Source organism: Schistocerca cancellata, chromosome 5 (assembly GCF_023864275.1).
Source record: "Schistocerca cancellata isolate TAMUIC-IGC-003103 chromosome 5, iqSchCanc2.1, whole genome shotgun sequence".
NCBI lineage: Eukaryota > Metazoa > Arthropoda > Insecta > Orthoptera > Acrididae > Schistocerca > Schistocerca cancellata.
Window position 1 is genome coordinate 840,464,210 of NC_064630.1, and position 19,930 is coordinate 840,484,139.

The 19,930-nt window shown below is 54.8% G+C and overlaps 21 non-coding genes across 21 annotated transcripts; all 21 read left to right on the top strand.

The window, feature by feature from the left end:
* Positions 1 to 206: 206 nt before the first annotated feature.
* LOC126189755 (5S ribosomal RNA) lies at positions 207 to 325 on the top strand. Its single transcript, XR_007538219.1, has one exon. It is a non-coding gene; the product is annotated as a 5S ribosomal RNA (ribosomal RNA).
* An 841-nt stretch (positions 326 to 1,166) lies between these two features.
* On the top strand, positions 1,167 to 1,285 carry LOC126189767 (5S ribosomal RNA). Its single transcript, XR_007538220.1, has one exon. It is a non-coding gene; the product is annotated as a 5S ribosomal RNA (ribosomal RNA).
* Positions 1,286 to 2,127: 842 nt separating this feature from the next.
* LOC126189778 (5S ribosomal RNA) lies at positions 2,128 to 2,246 on the top strand. Its single transcript, XR_007538221.1, has one exon. It is a non-coding gene; the product is annotated as a 5S ribosomal RNA (ribosomal RNA).
* Positions 2,247 to 3,092: 846 nt separating this feature from the next.
* Positions 3,093 to 3,211, top strand: LOC126189789 (5S ribosomal RNA). Its single transcript, XR_007538222.1, has one exon. It is a non-coding gene; the product is annotated as a 5S ribosomal RNA (ribosomal RNA).
* An 846-nt stretch (positions 3,212 to 4,057) lies between these two features.
* On the top strand, positions 4,058 to 4,176 carry LOC126189842 (5S ribosomal RNA). The gene has a single exon (XR_007538246.1). It is a non-coding gene; the product is annotated as a 5S ribosomal RNA (ribosomal RNA).
* Positions 4,177 to 5,022: 846 nt separating this feature from the next.
* Positions 5,023 to 5,141, top strand: LOC126189854 (5S ribosomal RNA). Its single transcript, XR_007538247.1, has one exon. It is a non-coding gene; the product is annotated as a 5S ribosomal RNA (ribosomal RNA).
* An 852-nt stretch (positions 5,142 to 5,993) lies between these two features.
* On the top strand, positions 5,994 to 6,112 carry LOC126189526 (5S ribosomal RNA). The gene has a single exon (XR_007538029.1). It is a non-coding gene; the product is annotated as a 5S ribosomal RNA (ribosomal RNA).
* Positions 6,113 to 6,957: 845 nt separating this feature from the next.
* On the top strand, positions 6,958 to 7,076 carry LOC126189866 (5S ribosomal RNA). Its single transcript, XR_007538248.1, has one exon. It is a non-coding gene; the product is annotated as a 5S ribosomal RNA (ribosomal RNA).
* Positions 7,077 to 7,922: 846 nt separating this feature from the next.
* On the top strand, positions 7,923 to 8,041 carry LOC126189878 (5S ribosomal RNA). The gene has a single exon (XR_007538249.1). It is a non-coding gene; the product is annotated as a 5S ribosomal RNA (ribosomal RNA).
* An 846-nt stretch (positions 8,042 to 8,887) lies between these two features.
* LOC126189889 (5S ribosomal RNA) lies at positions 8,888 to 9,006 on the top strand. Its single transcript, XR_007538250.1, has one exon. It is a non-coding gene; the product is annotated as a 5S ribosomal RNA (ribosomal RNA).
* An 852-nt stretch (positions 9,007 to 9,858) lies between these two features.
* LOC126189527 (5S ribosomal RNA) lies at positions 9,859 to 9,977 on the top strand. Its single transcript, XR_007538030.1, has one exon. It is a non-coding gene; the product is annotated as a 5S ribosomal RNA (ribosomal RNA).
* Positions 9,978 to 10,822: 845 nt separating this feature from the next.
* On the top strand, positions 10,823 to 10,941 carry LOC126189900 (5S ribosomal RNA). The gene has a single exon (XR_007538251.1). It is a non-coding gene; the product is annotated as a 5S ribosomal RNA (ribosomal RNA).
* An 846-nt stretch (positions 10,942 to 11,787) lies between these two features.
* Positions 11,788 to 11,906, top strand: LOC126189914 (5S ribosomal RNA). Its single transcript, XR_007538253.1, has one exon. It is a non-coding gene; the product is annotated as a 5S ribosomal RNA (ribosomal RNA).
* Positions 11,907 to 12,752: 846 nt separating this feature from the next.
* On the top strand, positions 12,753 to 12,871 carry LOC126189926 (5S ribosomal RNA). The gene has a single exon (XR_007538255.1). It is a non-coding gene; the product is annotated as a 5S ribosomal RNA (ribosomal RNA).
* An 852-nt stretch (positions 12,872 to 13,723) lies between these two features.
* Positions 13,724 to 13,842, top strand: LOC126189528 (5S ribosomal RNA). The gene has a single exon (XR_007538031.1). It is a non-coding gene; the product is annotated as a 5S ribosomal RNA (ribosomal RNA).
* Positions 13,843 to 14,687: 845 nt separating this feature from the next.
* Positions 14,688 to 14,806, top strand: LOC126189937 (5S ribosomal RNA). Its single transcript, XR_007538257.1, has one exon. It is a non-coding gene; the product is annotated as a 5S ribosomal RNA (ribosomal RNA).
* An 847-nt stretch (positions 14,807 to 15,653) lies between these two features.
* LOC126189949 (5S ribosomal RNA) lies at positions 15,654 to 15,772 on the top strand. The gene has a single exon (XR_007538259.1). It is a non-coding gene; the product is annotated as a 5S ribosomal RNA (ribosomal RNA).
* An 850-nt stretch (positions 15,773 to 16,622) lies between these two features.
* On the top strand, positions 16,623 to 16,741 carry LOC126189961 (5S ribosomal RNA). Its single transcript, XR_007538260.1, has one exon. It is a non-coding gene; the product is annotated as a 5S ribosomal RNA (ribosomal RNA).
* An 845-nt stretch (positions 16,742 to 17,586) lies between these two features.
* Positions 17,587 to 17,705, top strand: LOC126189060 (5S ribosomal RNA). Its single transcript, XR_007537905.1, has one exon. It is a non-coding gene; the product is annotated as a 5S ribosomal RNA (ribosomal RNA).
* An 848-nt stretch (positions 17,706 to 18,553) lies between these two features.
* Positions 18,554 to 18,672, top strand: LOC126189071 (5S ribosomal RNA). Its single transcript, XR_007537906.1, has one exon. It is a non-coding gene; the product is annotated as a 5S ribosomal RNA (ribosomal RNA).
* An 851-nt stretch (positions 18,673 to 19,523) lies between these two features.
* LOC126189083 (5S ribosomal RNA) lies at positions 19,524 to 19,642 on the top strand. Its single transcript, XR_007537907.1, has one exon. It is a non-coding gene; the product is annotated as a 5S ribosomal RNA (ribosomal RNA).
* The last annotated feature ends 288 nt before the right edge of the window (positions 19,643 to 19,930 follow it).

Consider the following 19,930-nt stretch of genomic DNA (forward strand, 5'->3'; position numbering starts at 1 on the left):
AGCAGTGCGTCTCACACACGCGGCGGTGCGCCCGCCAATTCGGCCGTCACTCTGCTGGGACGCCGGGCGCGCCTCCCCGCGCCGTCCTCGAGGAACTGGCGGTTGCGGAAGGAAGCGCTTTCGTCAAATGCGGCCGAAAACTAACATTTTGTGTGTTGGGAGAAAAGCCGAACGCGAATTCTGCCGTGCTCCTACATTAGATGAGCGCCAACGGCCATACCATGATGAATACACCGGTTCTCGTCCGATCACCGAAGTTAAGCATCATCGGGCCCGGCTAGTACTTGGATGGGTGACCGCCTGGGAAACCCGGGTGCTGTTGGCTCCCTTACTGTTTTTTTTTGTTATGTCGCCAGCCCAATTTTCAAACTACCTTTCTGTTGTGACAAAGATGCTTCCTTAAGCCTTTTAAACTACTGTAATGGAACGAAAATGCAGTAATTAACTCAGTTTGAGGGAGAATGTGCTAACCAAGTTTGCCAAGAAGACTTTGAAAACGACAAAACAGTACGAATGGGCAGGTGATTTCTGAAATACGTCACCGCCTATTGTTGTGTAGGTGTGTTGAGTTCCAAATTTGATTTGTAACCACGAATTTATTCCTTAGTCGTCTCGTCTCGTCTCGTCTCGTCCCGCAGACGTTTGTCGTGCTTGCGCTGTCATATGGACTACGACCCGAGCGGCAGCGAGCGGCAGTCGAGCAAAGTCGGGACAAGTCGGGACGGGGACAGGGACAGGGATAGGAATGGTGCGAATGCACTGCAAACTTACGCAGACACCTGGTGTGAGGCGAGGCGAGGCGAGGCGAGGCGAGGAAACCCACATCGCTACCAGTGGGCCCTCCAGCACGACACTGCCACACCCCGCACAGGCCCTCCGCTGAACACCAGGGACAAGATGCGTCCTCCGCTAGTGTCGAAGGCTGCACGCGCCCAGCGAATGACAGGGGGTGCAACGAGCAGCAGTGCGTCTCACACATGCGGCGGTGCGCCCGCCAATTCGGCCGTCACTCTGCTGGGACGCCGGGCGCGCCTCCCCGCGCCGTCCTCGAGGAACTGGCGGTTGCGGAAGGAAGCGCTTTCGTCAAATGCGGCCGAAAACTAACATTTTGTGTGTTGGGAGAAAAGCCGAACGCGAATTCTGCCGTGCTCCTACATTAGATCAGCGCCAACGGCCATACCATGATGAATACACCGGTTCTCGTCCGATCACCGAAGTTAAGCATCATCGGGCCCGGCTAGTACTTGGATGGGTGACCGCCTGGGAAACCCGGGTGCTGTTGGCTCCCTTACTGTTTTTTTTTTTTTATGTCGCCAGCCCAATTTTCAAACTACCTTTCTGTTGTGACAAAGATGCTTCCTTAAGCCTTTTAAACTACTGTAATGGAACGAAAATGCAGTAATTAACTCAGTTTGAGGGAGAATGTGCTAACCAAGTTTGCCAAGAAGACTTTGAAAACGACAAAACAGTACGAATGGGCAGGTGATTTCTGAAATACGTCACCGCCTATTGTTGTGTAGGTGTGTTGAGTTCCAAATTTGATTTGTAACCACGAATTTATTCCTTAGTCGTCTCGTCTCGTCTCGTCTCGTCCCGCAGACGTTTGTCGTGCTTGCGCTGTCATATGGACTACGACCCGAGCGGCAGCGAGCGGCAGTCGAGCAAAGTCGGGACAAGTCGGGACGGGGACAGGGACAGGGATAGGAATGGTGCGAATGCACTGCAAACTTACGCAGACACCTGGTGTGAGGCGAGGCGAGGCGAGGCGAGGCGAGGAAACCCACATCGCTACCAGTGGGCCCTCCAGCACGACACTGCCACACCCCGCACAGGCCCTCCGCTGAACACCAGGGACAAGATGCGTCCTCCGCTAGTGTTGAAGGCTGCACGCGCCCAGCGAATGACAGGGGGTGCAACGAGCAGCAGTGCGTCTCACACACGCGGCGGTGCGCCCGCCAATTCGGCCGTCACTCTGCTGGGACGCCGGGCGCGCCTCCCCGCGCCGTCCTCGAGGAACTGGCGGTTGCGGAAGGAAGCGCTTTCGTCAAATGCGGCCGAAAACTAACATTTTGTGTGTTGGGAGAAAAGCCGAACGCGAATTCTGCCGTGCTCCTACATTAGATGAGCGCCAACGGCCATACCATGATGAATACACCGGTTCTCGTCCGATCACCGAAGTTAAGCATCATCGGGCCCGGCTAGTACTTGGATGGGTGACCGCCTGGGAAACCCGGGTGCTGTTGGCTCCGTTACTGTTTTTTTTTGTTATGTCGCCAGTCCAATTTTCAAACTACCTTTCTGTTGTGACAAAGATGCTTCCTTAAGCCTTTTAAACTACTGTAATGGAACGAAAATGCAGTAATTAACTCAGTTTGAGGGAGAATGTGCTAACCAAGTTTGCCAAGAAGACTTTGAAAACGACAAAACAGTACGAATGGGCAGGTGATTTCTGAAATACGTCACCGCCTATTGTTGTGTAGGTGTGTTGAGTTCCAAATTTGATTTGTAACCACGAATTTATTCCTTAGTCGTCTCGTCTCGTCTCGTCTCGTCCCGCAGACGTTTGTCGTGCTTGCGCTGTCATATGGACCACGACCCGAGCGGCAGCGAGCGGCAGTCGAGCAAAGTCGGGACAAGTCGGGACGGGGACAGGGACAGGGATAGGAATGGTGCGAATGCACTGCAAACTTACGCAGACACCTGGTGTGAGGCGAGGCGAGGCGAGGCGAGGCGAGGCGAGGAAACCCACATCGCTACCAGTGGGCCCTCCAGCACGACACTGCCACACCCCGCACAGGCCCTCCGCTGAACACCAGGGACAAGATGCGTCCTCCGCTAGTGTCGAAGGCTGCACGCGCCCAGCGAATGACAGGGGGTGCAACGAGCAGCAGTGCGTCTCACACACGCGGCGGTGCGCCCGCCAATTCGGCCGTCACTCTGCTGGGACGCCGGGCGCGCCTCCCCGCGCCGTCCTCGAGGAACTGGCGGTTGCGGAAGGAAGCGCTTTCGTCAAATGCGGCCGAAAACTAACATTTTGTGTGTTGGGAGAAAAGCCGAACGCGAAGTCTGCCGTGCTCCTACATTAGATGAGCGCCAACGGCCATACCATGATGAATACACCGGTTCTCGTCCGATCACCGAAGTTAAGCATCATCGGGCCCGGCTAGTACTTGGATGGGTGACCGCCTGGGAAACCCGGGTGCTGTTGGCTCCCTTACTGTTTTTTTTTTTTTATGTCGCCAGCCCAATTTTCAAACTACCTTTCTGTTGTGACAAAGATGCTTCCTTAAGCCTTTTAAACTACTGTAATGGAACGAAAATGCAGTAATTAACTCAGTTTGAGGGAGAATGTGCTAACCAAGTTTGCCAAGAAGACTTTGAAAACGACAAAACAGTACGAATGGGCAGGTGATTTCTGAAATACGTCACCGCCTATTGTTGTGTAGGTGTGTTGAGTTCCAAATTTGATTTGTAACCACGAATTTATTCCTTAGTCGTCTCGTCTCGTCTCGTCTCGTCCCGCAGACGTTTGTCGTGCTTGCGCTGTCATATGGACTACGACCCGAGCGGCAGCGAGCGGCAGTCGAGCAAAGTCGGGACAAGTCGGGACGGGGACAGGGACAGGGATAGGAATGGTGCGAATGCACTGCAAACTACGCAGACACCTGGTGTGAGGCGAGGCGTGGCGAGGCGTGGCGAGGCGAGGAAGCCCACATCGCTACCAGTGGGCCCTCCAGCACGACACTGCCACACCCCGCACAGGCCCTCCGCTGAACACCAGGGACAAGATGCGTCCTCCGCTAGTGTCGAAGGCTGCACGCGCCCAGCGAATGACAGGGGGTGCAACGAGCAGCAGTGCGTCTCACACACGCGGCGGTGCGCCCGCCAATTCGGCCGTCACTCTGCTGGGACGCCGGGCGCGCCTCCCCGCGCCGTCCTCGAGGAACTGGCGGTTGCGGAAGGAAGCGCTTTCGTCAAATGCGGCCGAAAACTAACATTTTGTGTGTTGGGAGAAAAGCCGAACGCGAATTCTGCCGTGCTCCTACATTAGATGAGCGCCAACGGCCATACCATGATGAATACACCGGTTCTCGTCCGATCACCGAAGTTAAGCATCATCGGGCCCGGCTAGTACTTGGATGGGTGACCGCCTGGGAAACCCGGGTGCTGTTGGCTCCCTTCCTGTTTTTTTTTGTTATGTCGCCAGTCCAATTTTCAAACTACCTTTCTGTTGTGACAAAGATGCTTCCTTAAGCCTTTTAAACTACTGTAATGGAACGAAAATGCAGTAATTAACTCAGTTTGAGGGAGAATGTGCTAACCAAGTTTGCCAAGAAGACTTTGAAAACGACAAAACAGTACGAATGGGCAGGTGATTTCTGAAATACGTCACCGCCTATTGTTGTGTAGGTGTGTTGAGTTCCAAATTTGATTTGTAACCACGAATTTATTCCTTAGTCGTCTCGTCTCGTCTCGTCTCGTCCCGCAGACGTTTGTCGTGCTTGCGCTGTCATATGGACCACGACCCGAGCGGCAGCGAGCGGCAGTCGAGCAAAGTCGGGACAAGTCGGGACGGGGACAGGGACAGGGATAGGAATGGTGCGAATGCACTGCAAACTTACGCAGACACCTGGTGTGAGGCGAGGCGAGGCGAGGCGAGGCGAGGCGAGGAAACCCACATCGCTACCAGTGGGCCCTCCAGCACGACACTGCCACACCCCGCACAGGCCCTCCGCTGAACACCAGGGACAAGATGCGTCCTCCGCTAGTGTCGAAGGCTGCACGCGCCCAGCGAATGACAGGGGGTGCAACGAGCAGCAGTGCGTCTCACACACGCGGCGGTGCGCCCGCCAATTCGGCCGTCACTCTGCTGGGACGCCGGGCGCGCCTCCCCGCGCCGTCCTCGAGGAACTGGCGGTTGCGGAAGGAAGCGCTTTCGTCAAATGCGGCCGAAAACTAACATTTTGTGTGTTGGGAGAAAAGCCGAACGCGAATTCTGCCGTGCTCCTACATTAGATGAGCGCCAACGGCCATACCATGATGAATACACCGGTTCTCGTCCGATCACCGAAGTTAAGCATCATCGGGCCCGGCTAGTACTTGGATGGGTGACCGCCTGGGAAACCCGGGTGCTGTTGGCTCCCTTCCTGTTTTTTCTTTTTTTTGTTATGTCGCCATCCCAAATTTCAAACTACCTTTCTGTTGTGACAAAGATGCTTCCTTAAGCCTTTTAAACTACTGTAATGGTACGAAAATGCAGTAATTAACTCAGTTTGAGGGAGAATGTGCTAACCAAGTTTGCCAAAAAGACTTTGAAAACGACAAAACAGTACGAATCGGCAGGTGATTTCTGAAATACGTCACCGCCTATTGTTGTGTAGGTGTGTTGAGTTCCAAATTTGATTTGTAACCACGAATTTATTCCTTAGTCGTCTCGTCTCGTCTCGTCTCGTCCCGCAGACGTTTGTCGTGCTTGCGCTGTCATATGGACTACGACCCGAGCGGCAGCGAGCGGCAGTCGAGCAAAGTCGGGACAAGTCGGGACGGGGACAGGGACAGGGATAGGAATGGTGCGAATGCACTGCAAACTTACGCAGACACCTGGTGTGAGGCGAGGCGAGGCGAGGCGAGGCGAGGCGAGGAAACCCACATCGCTACCAGTGGGCCCTCCAGCACGACACTGCCACACCCCGCACAGGCCCTCCGCTGAACACCAGGGACAAGATGCGTCCTCCGCTAGTGTCGAAGGCTGCACGCGCCCAGCGAATGACAGGGGGTGCAACGAGCAGCAGTGCGTCTCACACACGCGGCGGTGCGCCCGCCAATTCGGCCGTCACTCTGCTGGGACGCCGGGCGCGCCTCCCCGCGCCGTCCTCGAGGAACTGGCGGTTGCGGAAGGAAGCGCTTTCGTCAAATGCGGCCGAAAACTAACATTTTGTGTGTTGGGAGAAAAGCCGAACGCGAATTCTGCCGTGCTCCTACATTAGATGAGCGCCAACGGCCATACCATGATGAATACACCGGTTCTCGTCCGATCACCGAAGTTAAGCATCATCGGGCCCGGCTTGTACTTGGATGGGTGACCGCCTGGGAAACCCGGGTGCTGTTGGCTCCCTTACTGTTTTTTTTTGTTATGTCGCCAGCCCAATTTTCAAACTACCTTTCTGTTGTGACAAAGATGCTTCCTTAAGCCTTTTAAACTACTGTAATGGAACGAAAATGCAGTAATTAACTCAGTTTGAAAGAGAATGTGCTAACCAAGTTTGCCAAGAAGACTTTGAAAACGACAAAACAGTACGAATGGGCAGGTGATTTCTGAAATACGTCACCGCCTATTGTTGTGTAGGTGTGTTGAGTTCCAAATTTGATTTGTAACCACGAATTTATTCCTTAGTCGTCTCGTCTCGTCTCGTCTCGTCCCGCAGACGTTTGTCGTGCTTGCGCTGTCATATGGACCACGACCCGAGCGGCAGCGAGCGGCAGTCGAGCAAAGTCGGGACAAGTCGGGACGGGGACAGGGACAGGGATAGGAATGGTGCGAATGCACTGCAAACTACGCAGACACCTGGTGTGAGGCGAGGCGAGGCGAGGCGTGGCGAGGCAAGGAAGCCCACATCGCTACCAGTGGGCCCCCCAGCACGACACTGCCACACCCCGCACAGGCCCTCCGCTGAACACCAGGGACAAGATGCGTCCTCCGCTAGTGTCGAAGGCTGCACGCGCCCAGCGAATGACAGGGGGTGCAACGAGCAGCAGTGCGTCTCACACACGCGGCGGTGCGCCCGCCAATTCGGCCGTCACTCTGCTGGGACGCCGGGCGCGCCTCCCCGCGCCGTCCTCGAGGAACTGGCGGTTGCGGAAGGAAGCGCTTTCGTCAAATGCGGCCGAAAACTAACATTTTGTGTGTTGGGAGAAAAGCCGAACGCGAAGTCTGCCGTGCTCCTACATTAGATGAGCGCCAACGGCCATACCATGATGAATACACCGGTTCTCGTCCGATCACCGAAGTTAAGCATCATCGGGCCCGGCTAGTACTTGGATGGGTGACCGCCTGGGAAACCCGGGTGCTGTTGGCTCCCTTACTGTTTTTTTTTTTTTATGTCGCCAGCCCAATTTTCAAACTACCTTTCTGTTGTGACAAAGATGCTTCCTTAAGCCTTTTAAACTACTGTAATGGAACGAAAATGCAGTAATTAACTCAGTTTGAGGGAGAATGTGCTAACCAAGTTTGCCAAGAAGACTTTGAAAACGACAAAACAGTACGAATGGGCAGGTGATTTCTGAAATACGTCACCGCCTATTGTTGTGTAGGTGTGTTGAGTTCCAAATTTGATTTGTAACCACGAATTTATTCCTTAGTCGTCTCGTCTCGTCTCGTCTCGTCCCGCAGACGTTTGTCGTGCTTGCGCTGTCATATGGACTACGACCCGAGCGGCAGCGAGCGGCAGTCGAGCAAAGTCGGGACAAGTCGGGACGGGGACAGGGACAGGGATAGGAATGGTGCGAATGCACTGCAAACTACGCAGACACCTGGTGTGAGGCGAGGCGTGGCGAGGCGTGGCGAGGCGAGGAAGCCCACATCGCTACCAGTGGGCCCTCCAGCACGACACTGCCACACCCCGCACAGGCCCTCCGCTGAACACCAGGGACAAGATGCGTCCTCCGCTAGTGTCGAAGGCTGCACGCGCCCAGCGAATGACAGGGGGTGCAACGAGCAGCAGTGCGTCTCACACACGCGGCGGTGCGCCCGCCAATTCGGCCGTCACTCTGCTGGGACGCCGGGCGCGCCTCCCCGCGCCGTCCTCGAGGAACTGGCGGTTGCGGAAGGAAGCGCTTTCGTCAAATGCGGCCGAAAACTAACATTTTGTGTGTTGGGAGAAAAGCCGAACGCGAATTCTGCCGTGCTCCTACATTAGATGAGCGCCAACGGCCATACCATGATGAATACACCGGTTCTCGTCCGATCACCGAAGTTAAGCATCATCGGGCCCGGCTAGTACTTGGATGGGTGACCGCCTGGGAAACCCGGGTGCTGTTGGCTCCCTTCCTGTTTTTTTTTGTTATGTCGCCAGTCCAATTTTCAAACTACCTTTCTGTTGTGACAAAGATGCTTCCTTAAGCCTTTTAAACTACTGTAATGGAACGAAAATGCAGTAATTAACTCAGTTTGAGGGAGAATGTGCTAACCAAGTTTGCCAAGAAGACTTTGAAAACGACAAAACAGTACGAATGGGCAGGTGATTTCTGAAATACGTCACCGCCTATTGTTGTGTAGGTGTGTTGAGTTCCAAATTTGATTTGTAACCACGAATTTATTCCTTAGTCGTCTCGTCTCGTCTCGTCTCGTCCCGCAGACGTTTGTCGTGCTTGCGCTGTCATATGGACCACGACCCGAGCGGCAGCGAGCGGCAGTCGAGCAAAGTCGGGACAAGTCGGGACGGGGACAGGGACAGGGATAGGAATGGTGCGAATGCACTGCAAACTTACGCAGACACCTGGTGTGAGGCGAGGCGAGGCGAGGCGAGGCGAGGCGAGGAAACCCACATCGCTACCAGTGGGCCCTCCAGCACGACACTGCCACACCCCGCACAGGCCCTCCGCTGAACACCAGGGACAAGATGCGTCCTCCGCTAGTGTCGAAGGCTGCACGCGCCCAGCGAATGACAGGGGGTGCAACGAGCAGCAGTGCGTCTCACACACGCGGCGGTGCGCCCGCCAATTCGGCCGTCACTCTGCTGGGACGCCGGGCGCGCCTCCCCGCGCCGTCCTCGAGGAACTGGCGGTTGCGGAAGGAAGCGCTTTCGTCAAATGCGGCCGAAAACTAACATTTTGTGTGTTGGGAGAAAAGCCGAACGCGAATTCTGCCGTGCTCCTACATTAGATGAGCGCCAACGGCCATACCATGATGAATACACCGGTTCTCGTCCGATCACCGAAGTTAAGCATCATCGGGCCCGGCTAGTACTTGGATGGGTGACCGCCTGGGAAACCCGGGTGCTGTTGGCTCCCTTCCTGTTTTTTCTTTTTTTTGTTATGTCGCCATCCCAAATTTCAAACTACCTTTCTGTTGTGACAAAGATGCTTCCTTAAGCCTTTTAAACTACTGTAATGGTACGAAAATGCAGTAATTAACTCAGTTTGAGGGAGAATGTGCTAACCAAGTTTGCCAAAAAGACTTTGAAAACGACAAAACAGTACGAATCGGCAGGTGATTTCTGAAATACGTCACCGCCTATTGTTGTGTAGGTGTGTTGAGTTCCAAATTTGATTTGTAACCACGAATTTATTCCTTAGTCGTCTCGTCTCGTCTCGTCTCGTCCCGCAGACGTTTGTCGTGCTTGCGCTGTCATATGGACTACGACCCGAGCGGCAGCGAGCGGCAGTCGAGCAAAGTCGGGACAAGTCGGGACGGGGACAGGGACAGGGATAGGAATGGTGCGAATGCACTGCAAACTTACGCAGACACCTGGTGTGAGGCGAGGCGAGGCGAGGCGAGGCGAGGCGAGGAAACCCACATCGCTACCAGTGGGCCCTCCAGCACGACACTGCCACACCCCGCACAGGCCCTCCGCTGAACACCAGGGACAAGATGCGTCCTCCGCTAGTGTCGAAGGCTGCACGCGCCCAGCGAATGACAGGGGGTGCAACGAGCAGCAGTGCGTCTCACACACGCGGCGGTGCGCCCGCCAATTCGGCCGTCACTCTGCTGGGACGCCGGGCGCGCCTCCCCGCGCCGTCCTCGAGGAACTGGCGGTTGCGGAAGGAAGCGCTTTCGTCAAATGCGGCCGAAAACTAACATTTTGTGTGTTGGGAGAAAAGCCGAACGCGAATTCTGCCGTGCTCCTACATTAGATGAGCGCCAACGGCCATACCATGATGAATACACCGGTTCTCGTCCGATCACCGAAGTTAAGCATCATCGGGCCCGGCTTGTACTTGGATGGGTGACCGCCTGGGAAACCCGGGTGCTGTTGGCTCCCTTACTGTTTTTTTTTGTTATGTCGCCAGCCCAATTTTCAAACTACCTTTCTGTTGTGACAAAGATGCTTCCTTAAGCCTTTTAAACTACTGTAATGGAACGAAAATGCAGTAATTAACTCAGTTTGAAAGAGAATGTGCTAACCAAGTTTGCCAAGAAGACTTTGAAAACGACAAAACAGTACGAATGGGCAGGTGATTTCTGAAATACGTCACCGCCTATTGTTGTGTAGGTGTGTTGAGTTCCAAATTTGATTTGTAACCACGAATTTATTCCTTAGTCGTCTCGTCTCGTCTCGTCTCGTCCCGCAGACGTTTGTCGTGCTTGCGCTGTCATATGGACCACGACCCGAGCGGCAGCGAGCGGCAGTCGAGCAAAGTCGGGACAAGTCGGGACGGGGACAGGGACAGGGATAGGAATGGTGCGAATGCACTGCAAACTACGCAGACACCTGGTGTGAGGCGAGGCGAGGCGAGGCGTGGCGAGGCAAGGAAGCCCACATCGCTACCAGTGGGCCCCCCAGCACGACACTGCCACACCCCGCACAGGCCCTCCGCTGAACACCAGGGACAAGATGCGTCCTCCGCTAGTGTCGAAGGCTGCACGCGCCCAGCGAATGACAGGGGGTGCAACGAGCAGCAGTGCGTCTCACACACGCGGCGGTGCGCCCGCCAATTCGGCCGTCACTCTGCTGGGACGCCGGGCGCGCCTCCCCGCGCCGTCCTCGAGGAACTGGCGGTTGCGGAAGGAAGCGCTTTCGTCAAATGCGGCCGAAAACTAACATTTTGTGTGTTGGGAGAAAAGCCGAACGCGAAGTCTGCCGTGCTCCTACATTAGATGAGCGCCAACGGCCATACCATGATGAATACACCGGTTCTCGTCCGATCACCGAAGTTAAGCATCATCGGGCCCGGCTAGTACTTGGATGGGTGACCGCCTGGGAAACCCGGGTGCTGTTGGCTCCCTTACTGTTTTTTTTTTTTTATGTCGCCAGCCCAATTTTCAAACTACCTTTCTGTTGTGACAAAGATGCTTCCTTAAGCCTTTTAAACTACTGTAATGGAACGAAAATGCAGTAATTAACTCAGTTTGAGGGAGAATGTGCTAACCAAGTTTGCCAAGAAGACTTTGAAAACGACAAAACAGTACGAATGGGCAGGTGATTTCTGAAATACGTCACCGCCTATTGTTGTGTAGGTGTGTTGAGTTCCAAATTTGATTTGTAACCACGAATTTATTCCTTAGTCGTCTCGTCTCGTCTCGTCTCGTCCCGCAGACGTTTGTCGTGCTTGCGCTGTCATATGGACTACGACCCGAGCGGCAGCGAGCGGCAGTCGAGCAAAGTCGGGACAAGTCGGGACGGGGACAGGGACAGGGATAGGAATGGTGCGAATGCACTGCAAACTACGCAGACACCTGGTGTGAGGCGAGGCGTGGCGAGGCGTGGCGAGGCGAGGAAGCCCACATCGCTACCAGTGGGCCCTCCAGCACGACACTGCCACACCCCGCACAGGCCCTCCGCTGAACACCAGGGACAAGATGCGTCCTCCGCTAGTGTCGAAGGCTGCACGCGCCCAGCGAATGACAGGGGGTGCAACGAGCAGCAGTGCGTCTCACACACGCGGCGGTGCGCCCGCCAATTCGGCCGTCACTCTGCTGGGACGCCGGGCGCGCCTCCCCGCGCCGTCCTCGAGGAACTGGCGGTTGCGGAAGGAAGCGCTTTCGTCAAATGCGGCCGAAAACTAACATTTTGTGTGTTGGGAGAAAAGCCGAACGCGAATTCTGCCGTGCTCCTACATTAGATGAGCGCCAACGGCCATACCATGATGAATACACCGGTTCTCGTCCGATCACCGAAGTTAAGCATCATCGGGCCCGGCTAGTACTTGGATGGGTGACCGCCTGGGAAACCCGGGTGCTGTTGGCTCCCTTCCTGTTTTTTTTTGTTATGTCGCCAGTCCAATTTTCAAACTACCTTTCTGTTGTGACAAAGATGCTTCCTTAAGCCTTTTAAACTACTGTAATGGAACGAAAATGCAGTAATTAACTCAGTTTGAGGGAGAATGTGCTAACCAAGTTTGCCAAGAAGACTTTGAAAACGACAAAACAGTACGAATGGGCAGGTGATTTCTGAAATACGTCACCGCCTATTGTTGTGTAGGTGTGTTGAGTTCCAAATTTGATTTGTAACCACGAATTTATTCCTTAGTCGTCTCGTCTCGTCTCGTCTCGTCCCGCAGACGTTTGTCGTGCTTGCGCTGTCATATGGACCACGACCCGAGCGGCAGCGAGCGGCAGTCGAGCAAAGTCGGGACAAGTCGGGACGGGGACAGGGACAGGGATAGGAATGGTGCGAATGCACTGCAAACTTACGCAGACACCTGGTGTGAGGCGAGGCGAGGCGAGGCGAGGCGAGGCGAGGAAACCCACATCGCTACCAGTGGGCCCTCCAGCACGACACTGCCACACCCCGCACAGGCCCTCCGCTGAACACCAGGGACAAGATGCGTCCTCCGCTAGTGTCGAAGGCTGCACGCGCCCAGCGAATGACAGGGGGTGCAACGAGCAGCAGTGCGTCTCACACACGCGGCGGTGCGCCCGCCAATTCGGCCGTCACTCTGCTGGGACGCCGGGCGCGCCTCCCCGCGCCGTCCTCGAGGAACTGGCGGTTGCGGAAGGAAGCGCTTTCGTCAAATGCGGCCGAAAACTAACATTTTGTGTGTTGGGAGAAAAGCCGAACGCGAATTCTGCCGTGCTCCTACATTAGATGAGCGCCAACGGCCATACCATGATGAATACACCGGTTCTCGTCCGATCACCGAAGTTAAGCATCATCGGGCCCGGCTAGTACTTGGATGGGTGACCGCCTGGGAAACCCGGGTGCTGTTGGCTCCCTTCCTGTTTTTTCTTTTTTTTGTTATGTCGCCATCCCAAATTTCAAACTACCTTTCTGTTGTGACAAAGATGCTTCCTTAAGCCTTTTAAACTACTGTAATGGTACGAAAATGCAGTAATTAACTCAGTTTGAGGGAGAATGTGCTAACCAAGTTTGCCAAAAAGACTTTGAAAACGACAAAACAGTACGAATCGGCAGGTGATTTCTGAAATACGTCACCGCCTATTGTTGTGTAGGTGTGTTGAGTTCCAAATTTGATTTGTAACCACGAATTTATTCCTTAGTCGTCTCGTCTCGTCTCGTCTCGTCCCGCAGACGTTTGTCGTGCTTGCGCTGTCATATGGACTACGACCCGAGCGGCAGCGAGCGGCAGTCGAGCAAAGTCGGGACAAGTCGGGACGGGGACAGGGACAGGGATAGGAATGGTGCGAATGCACTGCAAACTTACGCAGACACCTGGTGTGAGGCGAGGCGAGGCGAGGCGAGGCGAGGCGAGGAAACCCACATCGCTACCAGTGGGCCCTCCAGCACGACACTGCCACACCCCGCACAGGCCCTCCGCTGAACACCAGGGACAAGATGCGTCCTCCGCTAGTGTCGAAGGCTGCACGCGCCCAGCGAATGACAGGGGGTGCAACGAGCAGCAGTGCGTCTCACACACGCGGCGGTGCGCCCGCCAATTCGGCCGTCACTCTGCTGGGACGCCGGGCGCGCCTCCCCGCGCCGTCCTCGAGGAACTGGCGGTTGCGGAAGGAAGCGCTTTCGTCAAATGCGGCCGAAAACTAACATTTTGTGTGTTGGGAGAAAAGCCGAACGCGAATTCTGCCGTGCTCCTACATTAGATGAGCGCCAACGGCCATACCATGATGAATACACCGGTTCTCGTCCGATCACCGAAGTTAAGCATCATCGGGCCCGGCTTGTACTTGGATGGGTGACCGCCTGGGAAACCCGGGTGCTGTTGGCTCCCTTACTGTTTTTTTTTGTTATGTCGCCAGCCCAATTTTCAAACTACCTTTCTGTTGTGACAAAGATGCTTCCTTAAGCCTTTTAAACTACTGTAATGGAACGAAAATGCAGTAATTAACTCAGTTTGAAAGAGAATGTGCTAACCAAGTTTGCCAAGAAGACTTTGAAAACGACAAAACAGTACGAATGGGCAGGTGATTTCTGAAATACGTCACCGCCTATTGTTGTGTAGGTGTGTTGAGTTCCAAATTTGATTTGTAACCACGAATTTATTCCTTAGTCGTCTCGTCTCGTCTCGTCTCGTCCCGCAGACGTTTGTCGTGCTTGCGCTGTCATATGGACCACGACCCGAGCGGCAGCGAGCGGCAGTCGAGCAAAGTCGGGACAAGTCGGGACGGGGACAGGGACAGGGATAGGAATGGTGCGAATGCACTGCAAACTACGCAGACACCTGGTGTGAGGCGAGGCGAGGCGAGGCGTGGCGAGGCAAGGAAGCCCACATCGCTACCAGTGGGCCCCCCAGCACGACACTGCCACACCCCGCACAGGCCCTCCGCTGAACACCAGGGACAAGATGCGTCCTCCGCTAGTGTCGAAGGCTGCACGCGCCCAGCGAATGACAGGGGGTGCAACGAGCAGCAGTGCGTCTCACACACGCGGCGGTGCGCCCGCCAATTCGGCCGTCACTCTGCTGGGACGCCGGGCGCGCCTCCCCGCGCCGTCCTCGAGGAACTGGCGGTTGCGGAAGGAAGCGCTTTCGTCAAATGCGGCCGAAAACTAACATTTTGTGTGTTGGGAGAAAAGCCGAACGCGAATTCTGCCGTGCTCCTACATTAGATGAGCGCCAACGGCCATACCATGATGAATACACCGGTTCTCGTCCGATCACCGAAGTTAAGCATCATCGGGCCCGGCTAGTACTTGGATGGGTGACCGCCTGGGAAACCCGGGTGCTGTTGGCTCCCTTACTGTTTTTTTTTTGTTATGTCGCCAGCCCAATTTTCAAACTACCTTTCTGTTGTGACAAAGATGCTTCCTTAAGCCTTTTAAACTACTGTAATGGAACGAAAATGCAGTAATTAACTCAGTTTGAGGGAGAATGTGCTAACCAAGTTTGCCAAGAAGACTTTGAAAACGACAAAACAGTACGAATGGGCAGGTGATTTCTGAAATACGTCACCGCCTATTGTTGTGTAGGTGTGTTGAGTTCCAAATTTGATTTGTAACCACGAATTTATTCCTTAGTCGTCTCGTCTCGTCTCGTCTCGTCCCGCAGACGTTTGTCGTGCTTGCGCTGTCATATGGACCACGACCCGAGCGGCAGCGAGCGGCAGTCGAGCAAAGTCGGGACAAGTCGGGACGGGGACAGGGACAGGGATAGGAATGGTGCGAATGCACTGCAAACTACGCAGACACCTGGTGTGAGGCGAGGCGAGGCGAGGCGTGGCGAGGCGAGGAAGCCCACATCGCTACCAGTGGGCCCCCCCAGCACGACACTGCCACACCCCGCACAGGCCCTCCGCTGAACACCAGGGACAAGATGCGTCCTCCGCTAGTGTCGAAGGCTGCACGCGCCCAGCGAATGACAGAGGGTGCAACGAGCAGCAGTGCGTCTCACACACGCGGCGGTGCGCCCGCCAATTCGGCCGTCACTCTGCTGGGACGCCGGGCGCGCCTCCCCGCGCCGTCCTCGAGGAACTGGCGGTTGCGGAAGGAAGCGCTTTCGTCAAATGCGGCCGAAAACTAACATTTTGTGTGTTGGGAGAAAAGCCGAACGCGAATTCTGCCGTGCTCCTACATTAGATGAGCGCCAACGGCCATACCATGATGAATACACCGGTTCTCGTCCGATCACCGAAGTTAAGCATCATCGGGCCCGGCTAGTACTTGGATGGGTGACCGCCTGGGAAACCCGGGTGCTGTTGGCTCCCTTACTGTTTTTTTTTTTTTGTTATGTCGCCAGCCCAATTTTCAAACTACCTTTCTGTTGTGACAAAGATGCTTCCTTAAGCCTTTTAAACTACTGTAATGGTACGAAAATGCAGTAATTAACTCAGTTTGAGGGAGAATGTGCTAACCAAGTTTGCCAAGAAGACTTTGAAAACGACAAAACAGTACGAATGGGCAGGTGATTTCTGAAATACGTCACCGCCTATTGTTGTGTAGGTGTGTTGAGTTCCAAATTTGATTTGTAACCACGAATTTATTCCTTAGTCGTCTCGTCTCGTCTCGTCTCGTCCCGCAGACGTTTGTCGTGCTTGCGCTGTCATATGGACTACGACCCGAGCGGCAGCAAGCGGCAGTCGAGCAAAGTCGGGACAAGTCGGGACGGGGACAGGGACAGGGATAGGAATGGTGCGAATGCACTGCAAACTTACGCAGACACCTGGTGTGAGGCGAGGCGAGGCGAGGCGAGGCGAGGCGAGGAAACCCACATCGCTACCAGTGGGCCCTCCAGCACGACACTGCCACACCCCGCACAGGCCCTCCGCTGAACACCAGGGACAAGATGCGTCCTCCGCTAGTGTCGAAGGCTGCACGCGCCCAGCGAATGACAGGGGGTGCAACGAGCAGCAGTGCGTCTCACACACGCGGCGGTGCGCCCGCCAATTCGGCCGTCACTCTGCTGGGACGCCGGGCGCGCCTCCCCGCGCCGTCCTCGAGGAACTGGCGGTTGCGGAAGGAAGCGCTTTCGTCAAATGCGGCCGAAAACTAACATTTTGTGTGTTGGGAGAAAAGCCGAACGCGAATTCTGCCGTGCTCCTACATTAGATGAGCGCCAACGGCCATACCATGATGAATACACCGGTTCTCGTCCGATCACCGAAGTTAAGCATCATCGGGCCCGGCTAGTACTTGGATGGGTGACCGCCTGGGAAACCCGGGTGCTGTTGGCTCCCTTACTGTTTTTTTTTGTTATGTGCCAGCCCAATTTTCAAACTACCTTTCTGTTGTGACAAAGATGCTTCCTTAAGCCTTTTAAACTACTGTAATGGAACGAAAATGCAGTAATTAACTCAGTTTGAGGGAGAATGTGCTAACCAAGTTTGAAAAGAAGACTTTGCAAACGACAAAACAGTACGAATGGGCAGGTGATTTCTGAAATACGTCACCGCCTATTGTTGTGTAGGTGTGTTGAGTTCCAAATTTGATTTGTAACCACGAATTTATTCCTTAGTCGTCTCGTCTCGTCTCGTCTCGTCCCGCAGACGTTTGTCGTGCTTGCGCTGTCATATGGACTACGACCAGAGCGGCAGCGAGCGGCAGTCGAGCAAAGTCGGGACAAGTCGGGACGGGGACAGGGACAGGGATAGGAATGGTGCGAATGCACTGCAAAATTACGCAGACACCTGGTGTGAGGCGAGGCGAGGCGAGGCGAGGCGAGGCGAGGAAACCCACATCGCTACCAGTGGGCCCTCCAGCACGACACTGCCACACCCCGCACAGGCCCTCCGCTGAACACCAGGGACAAGATGCGTCCTCCGCTAGTGTCGAAGGCTGCACGCGCCCAGCGAATGACAGGGGGTGCAACGAGCAGCAGTGCGTCTCACACACGCGGCGGTGCGCCCGCCAATTCGGCCGTCACTCTGCTGGGACGCCGGGCGCGCCTCCCCGCGCCGTCCTCGAGGAACTGGCGGTTGCGGAAGGAAGCGCTTTCGTCAAATGCGGCCGAAAACTAACATTTTGTGTGTTGGGAGAAAAGCCGAACGCGAATTCTGCCGTGCTCCTACATTAGATGAGCGCCAACGGCCATACCATGATGAATACACCGGTTCTCGTCCGATCACCGAAGTTAAGCATCATCGGGCCCGGCTAGTACTTGGATGGGTGACCGCCTGGGAAACCCGGGTGCTGTTGGCTCCCTTACTGTTTTTTTTTTTTTTATGTCGCCAGCCCAATTTTCAAACTACCTTTCTGTTGTGACAAAGATGCTTCCTTAAGCCTTTTAAACTACTGTAATGGAACGAAAATGCAGTAATTAACTCAGTTTGAGGGAGAATGTGCTAACCAAGTTTGCCAAGAAGACTTTGAAAACGACAAAACAGTACGAATCGGCAGGTGATTTCTGAAATACGTCACCGCCTATTGTTGTGTAGGTGTGTTGAGTTCCAAATTTGATTTGTAACCACGAATTTATTCCTTAGTCGTCTCGTCTCGTCTCGTCTCGTCCCGCAGACGTTTGTCGTGCTTGCGCTGTCATATGGACCACGACCCGAGCGGCAGCGAGCGGCAGTCGAGCAAAGTCGGGACAAGTCGGGACGGGGACAGGGACAGGGATAGGAATGGTGCGAATGCACTGCAAACTTACGCAGACACCTGGTGTGAGGCGAGGCGAGGCGAGGCGAGGCGAGGCGAGGAAACCCACATCGCTACCAGTGGGCCCTCCAGCACGACACTGCCACACCCCGCACAGGCCCTCCGCTGAACACCAGGGACAAGATGCGTCCTCCGCTAGTGTCGAAGGCTGCACGCGCCCAGCGAATGACAGGGGGTGCAACGAGCAGCAGTGCGTCTCACACACGCGGCGGTGCGCCCGCCAATTCGGCCGTCACTCTGCTGGGACGCCGGGCGCGCCTCCCCGCGCCGTCCTCGAGGAACTGGCGGTTGCGGAAGGAAGCGCTTTCGTCAAATGCGGCCGAAAACTAACATTTTGTGTGTTGGGAGAAAAGCCGAACGCGAATTCTGCCGTGCTCCTACATTAGATGAGCGCCAACGGCCATACCATGATGAATACACCGGTTCTCGTCCGATCACCGAAGTTAAGCATCATCGGGCCCGGCTAGTACTTGGATGGGTGACCGCCTGGGAAACCCGGGTGCTGTTGGCTCCCTTACTGTTTTTTTTTTTTTTGTTATGTCGCCAGCCCAATTTTCAAACTACCTTTCTGTTGTGACAAAGATGCTTCCTTAAGCCTTTTAAACTACTGTAATGGTACGAAAATGCAGTAATTAACTCAGTTTGAGGGAGAATGTGCTAACCAAGTTTGCCAAGAAGACTTTGAAAACGACAAAACAGTACGAATGGGCAGGTGATTTCTGAAATACGTCACCGCCTATTGTTGTGTAGGTGTGTTGAGTTCCAAATTTGATTTGTAACCACGAATTTATTCCTTAGTCGTCTCGTCTCGTCTCGTCTCGTCCCGCAGACGTTTGTCGTGCTTGCGCTGTCATATGGACTACGACCCGAGCGGCAGCAAGCGGCAGTCGAGCAAAGTCGGGACAAGTCGGGACGGGGACAGGGACAGGGATAGGAATGGTGCGAATGCACTGCAAACTTACGCAGACACCTGGTGTGAGGCGAGGCGAGGCGAGGCGAGGCGAGGCGAGGAAACCCACATCGCTACCAGTGGGCCCTCCAGCACGACACTGCCACACCCCGCACAGGCCCTCCGCTGAACACCAGGGACAAGATGCGTCCTCCGCTAGTGTCGAAGGCTGCACGCGCCCAGCGAATGACAGGGGGTGCAACGAGCAGCAGTGCGTCTCACACACGCGGCGGTGCGCCCGCCAATTCGGCCGTCACTCTGCTGGGACGCCGGGCGCGCCTCCCCGCGCCGTCCTCGAGGAACTGGCGGTTGCGGAAGGAAGCGCTTTCGTCAAATGCGGCCGAAAACTAACATTTTGTGTGTTGGGAGAAAAGCCGAACGCGAATTCTGCCGTGCTCCTACATTAGATGAGCGCCAACGGCCATACCATGATGAATACACCGGTTCTCGTCCGATCACCGAAGTTAAGCATCATCGGGCCCGGCTAGTACTTGGATGGGTGACCGCCTGGGAAACCCGGGTGCTGTTGGCTCCCTTACTGTTTTTTTTTGTTATGTGCCAGCCCAATTTTCAAACTACCTTTCTGTTGTGACAAAGATGCTTCCTTAAGCCTTTTAAACTACTGTAATGGAACGAAAATGCAGTAATTAACTCAGTTTGAGGGAGAATGTGCTAACCAAGTTTGAAAAGAAGACTTTGCAAACGACAAAACAGTACGAATGGGCAGGTGATTTCTGAAATACGTCACCGCCTATTGTTGTGTAGGTGTGTTGAGTTCCAAATTTGATTTGTAACCACGAATTTATTCCTTAGTCGTCTC